The sequence below is a fragment of the Panthera uncia genome (genome assembly GCF_023721935.1).
Source record: "Panthera uncia isolate 11264 chromosome A1 unlocalized genomic scaffold, Puncia_PCG_1.0 HiC_scaffold_16, whole genome shotgun sequence".
Lineage (NCBI taxonomy): Eukaryota > Metazoa > Chordata > Mammalia > Carnivora > Felidae > Panthera > Panthera uncia.
In genome coordinates, this window is record NW_026057576.1 from 74,121,858 (window position 1) to 74,127,003 (window position 5,146).

Sequence of the window (5,146 nt, forward strand, 5' to 3'; positions counted from 1 at the left end):
TAAAGCTAGTGATTTTCTAAAAGAACTAAAACCGAAACAGTACCATCCGTTTCATATTTAGCAAAGTTATTTTGTGAAATTTAAATGGTGACCTCTTCGCTCCCACATCCTCTCTCCAAGTAAACTAGAGGAAATAAAGGAAATTTGCATGGTCTGAAAATAACCCTGGCTTCCATTTTTAGTAAATCAGATATTCACACGTCCAAAGCATTTTACCTTGGGTAAAATGTAATGTAAAACTTGTTTTTAAACAAAGTGTGTATTTGATCAAAAAAATAAAATCCTACACAAAGATTACCACTGTGTAACTAGGGTGTGAATATTTATCGATTTATTTTCAGTAAACACGGATTATCTGTAGAGACTAGGTGAAAAACATCAACAGTAACAATTTCAAGGTGAAAATGTTCCTCTGCTGTTTACCATAATTTCAGTTCCATTAACCTGTGAAGGAGGAGAGGGTCGGGAGCCCCTGCCCCCCCCCCCCCCATCAAAAATCCTTGTGTAACTTTGGACTTCCCAAAAACTTAACTACCAATAGTCTTGTTACAGAACCCTTACCAATAACATGAAATCAGTCACCACGTATTTTGTTGTTATATGTATATTCTGTATTCTTATAGCAAGCTAATGTTAAGACAAATCTAAGGAAAACACATTGAGACCACTGTATTTATTGAAAAAAATCCCTGTAAATGGAACCACGATTTCAAACCCAAGTTGTCCAAGGAGCAACTGTAATTAAAAGCATCATCTCAAGCCATTTGTGTCCGTATCTGTACATATATGCCAGGCAGAAACTGTTACATCAGCATGTTACAAGTTCAAACTTTAATGGATGCCAAACCAAAAAGAACCTAATCACATCAATTTGATACATGTTTGTATTTGGATTTCACTTTATGATTAAAATTGTAGGAAGAAACAGTTATTCCTGAAAATCCGTAATTTTACCAGCACATATTTAACCCCACCAAAAAAAAAAAAAAAAAAAAAAAGGAAGTTTTATTTCAGCTGAGGAAGTAACTTCAACTACTTCCAAAGTTAAAGAAATTTCTAAAAGTCAGGTTAAAACTTGGGGCATTTCAGATAGTCAATTATAAAAGTCAATAGAAATATAAATTTGAATATATAACGAGGTAGCAAGTGTAAATTTCAGTTTAGAAGATTAAGTTGGCAATCAAGTTTGCTCAAGTAAATGCACCTTGGTAAAGTCATGTTCCTAACCCCTTGAATTCCTAAACATGCTTTGGTCTTTAGACCTTATGGATGTTTCTTATATATTCCTTGTATAGTAATCCATCAATTCTCAGATGTACTTCAAAAGACATCTTTAACATAACTTCTATAAAAACAAAGAACAAAAGCCTTATCTAAATGTAACATTACAGAGAAATTACTGAAATTTGATATACATGTTGATTAAACATCGTCCAAGCCATGAACTTCCCGTGTAGCTGTGAGCCTCTACTACTGTTTCTTGGCATTGCATGCGGTTTATTTCATAAAGGTCACTGAAATTTTTAGGACTCTTCTGCAAATGATACAGCTCAAATTACTCAAAGGGAAGACCTTTCAAAACAAGAGTAAAATAAAAGTCTTTTCTTAGTAAACTTTGCCATACACTCCTGTGTCATCTTTCTGCTTCTAAAATTCAGTTTACACGCATCGAAGCATCTTAAATTAGCATCTACTTATGAGTTTGGTAGGCAAAAGTATTAATTATTACACTGGGCTCTTGGGCCCAAAGAACATTTTTCCCAAGTTTAGTGACAACTGACCTTATAGACTAGAACAATATATTCCTTATGGAACTAAAATACTTCTTTCTCGACTACAGTAGTCATTTCAATTTCTAGTTTATAATCTATCACTGGTTTCATATTATTAATGCAAAAGCAGCTTATGTGGAAAGAGTACCATTATGGCTCCAACTAACTTGGGCACTTGGCATGAAATCTCATTTCCTTATTTGCAAACCAACAGGTTTAGAAAACCAGCCAAACTCCTGTCAACCTTCCAAGTTGGTTTAGGAGTTTGGTGGAGACAGATAGGTAGCAGCTGTGCTGTTTTGGTTTTACCACTCACAAACACTAATACTTTAACCTCTCCAAAGAGGATTCCCACTTCATGGACTGATACAGATGTACTGTATATTACAACAAGTTAAATTCTGCTCTAAACACAGAAGCAATCATAAGGAGATTAACATCTACTGTGGCTCCATAAGATCATTTTTGCTCCCTCCCTAACCCACTTTACAGTAAGATATTCAACAGCACTTAGAAGAGGCTGCATTATATATTCCTTTGTTAATTCCTTGCTACTTGCTTTTCAACCCATAGTGCAGTTCCAGAAGCCTGGAAAATGAGGAAGGAAACAACCATTATCCAAATGTGTATAAAACCACAAACCTATTTTATTCTAACGCTCAAGGACCAGGCTTAGTAATCAATTGTTGTACAGACCCTCTTACACACACCCACAGTCGCACCCCTTAGGAATTCCTGAGTGACAGTGAAAACTGCTGACCACTGAAAATTTTACTCCTTAACTTACTGGTTTCACATTAATACATCTGAAGAAAATATATGTGAAAAATACAACTGTTCGACATCCTCTGGTCCAACCACTGGAGGCTCTGGAAAAGAACACTCTTCGGCCTATCAGTTATATACAATATATAGATCAAGACCGTGGGATCTAGTCCTCTGAAAACCAGTGACCAATCTGCTTCAAAATGTATTGTGCAGGCCAAGAGCAAGGAAGTACAGATCTTCTGGATTACTGCACCAGAAGCAGCTCTATGATCATGCAAAACTGAATGCTAAAATAACACGGAGTAAACACAAAACAGAAATAACAAGTATGATAAAGACAAGTAGGCAGGAAAATGGCAATTCAACAAATGAAAATGTAGGCCCTATTCTTTGGGCTTCAACACCCATTCGAGATTCTAGATTGAGGCCCTTCTCCCTTTAGTAGTCCTTTCACTAATTAATAACATTCTGGTATTTGAGTGTTCATAAGACTCCTTCCTGGAGCAAGTGGCAAGTCTCAAAAATTAAGATATCCTGTCTTCAGAAATTCTCATGGCCAGTAATCCAAAACAGATGGACGGTTCCGGGTGTAAAGGAACAGAAAATTAAGGTAACTGAAATGAGAAACTCTAGTTAATAATAACAGCTTTGGAGAAATTTTAGTTAAGGGGCAAGTGGAGGTGCGTAATATAAAATGAGGGACCAGAAATGATACGTAAGAGTTCAGCAAGCCAGGAGCCTATGCTTATTTTACTTTGGAAAACAAGAGGTGCAACATTACTGAAAAAGTTTAAAATCCTGGTGGCCATACAAAATAGCTGTGGGCATCTATGAGGCACGACTACATGGCTGGGTCGTTACCTTGAGCCGACTTCGCTACGACTTTGTAAGGGAAGCTGGAACCGTCAATCTTTAACTAAAAACCCCTTTCCCCTCTTTGCAAGCATTAAAGAGTCCTCACACCAAGCTAATTTAAAGGTTTCGTTTATACAATTGATAATTCTGCAAACTCCACAATAAAAATTGCAATAACTACATATTTTAAATACTGTAATGAAAATAAACAGTCATTAGTTACTGCTATAATGCATTAATAATAACCTAAAAAACAAATTATGAATAAAGGCGTGTTTAATAAATTAGGGAACATCTGAACTGCTAATTGGGAGAAAATTTGAACTTTTATAATACGTACACAAAGGCAGTGGAAACAAATGAAGAAAACAAATTAGTACACATTGTTGCAGCACAGAAAAGATTGGGTGTATTTTATTAACAATCACATCCTCTTTCCTGTAGCCTGGCACAGGAACAATTTCAATATCTGATGCGAATCTCCCGCAGCCGGCAGATACGGCGGGGTGTCACTAAGCAACTTACTGTGATTTCACACCATATGTGGCAGTAAGAGATTTTCAAAAAATTAAAAGGCACGCATAAGCTAATTTAAAAATGTAAGTCCAGGCTACTCTCTTAGATACAATGTTTATAACACTTGTAGAGCGAAACAATTTTTAAATAAACATTTCCCAAAACTTGAATATACAACCTAAGAACAATGGATCTGCACCAAAAAAAAAAGAAAAAAAAAAAAAGTTACATTTAAAAAAAAATCATGAAATAGAGCTAACCTATATTTAAAGGTTAAAAAAGGATTCATAAAGCAACCTATATTCTTTAGGTAAATAAAGTGAATGTTTTAGAGTAATAGGTATCATAAGTCAGTTCTCACTACAGTTCATGCCTACTTAAAATTCTATCTTTAAAGATATTTAAACTGATAATATTGTTCCTTACCACAACAGACTCACTGAAGAGCTCAAACTAAAGCAATAGCATTTTTCTTAGCATGCACACACAAAATAATCTACCATTTAGGCATCTCATTAACTTCTGTTTTCACTTTGAAAGACTGATCAAACGGTCTCAAAAATATTGGAGAACATGTTTTCTACTTTGAAGACATGTTTATGCAGCTCAGGTAGCATTTTTAGATCCATATCCTTGTCTTGAATAAATGTTTTAATACCAGTAGACTTAAACATACGTAGATAACTGAGGCAGATTCTAGTGTATTAAGAGTCATCCGTAAGGTATCACATGCAAAAACAAAAACTTGTAAGAAGTTTAAGTGTGTTTGTCCCAAAAATAAACGTGCAGGCACCCTACATCAAAGAGGATTTGACTACCTTAGCCTTTAGTCAAGGTACAAAGCTAAGTTCTTTCTGATGGCCCACTTTGAAAATAATCTAAGGTTCTATACATTTTTAGAAGCATTTTTCTTGCCTTCATTAAGTATAATTTGTGATCGTAGTATTTTATATCCTAAAACAGAGGCACAGGATTGAGAATTTAAATCTTTTTCTGGGTGCTTACTCTTTCTTAAAGGTAATACTGACGTCTTAATTGCCGTAGCAGCATAAGTTAGGTATTTGTAAAAATAGCCATTAAATACTAATATGTGAGGATATTTAATGTACATATAAATCCTATTTTAAAAGTATGAGGAAATATAGCATGGTTCGATTCCTAAATTGTTGACCATCAAAAAGTAAACCACCCTCTTTAAGACTTAACAGAACTTTAAAAAAAATTGCTTCAACATA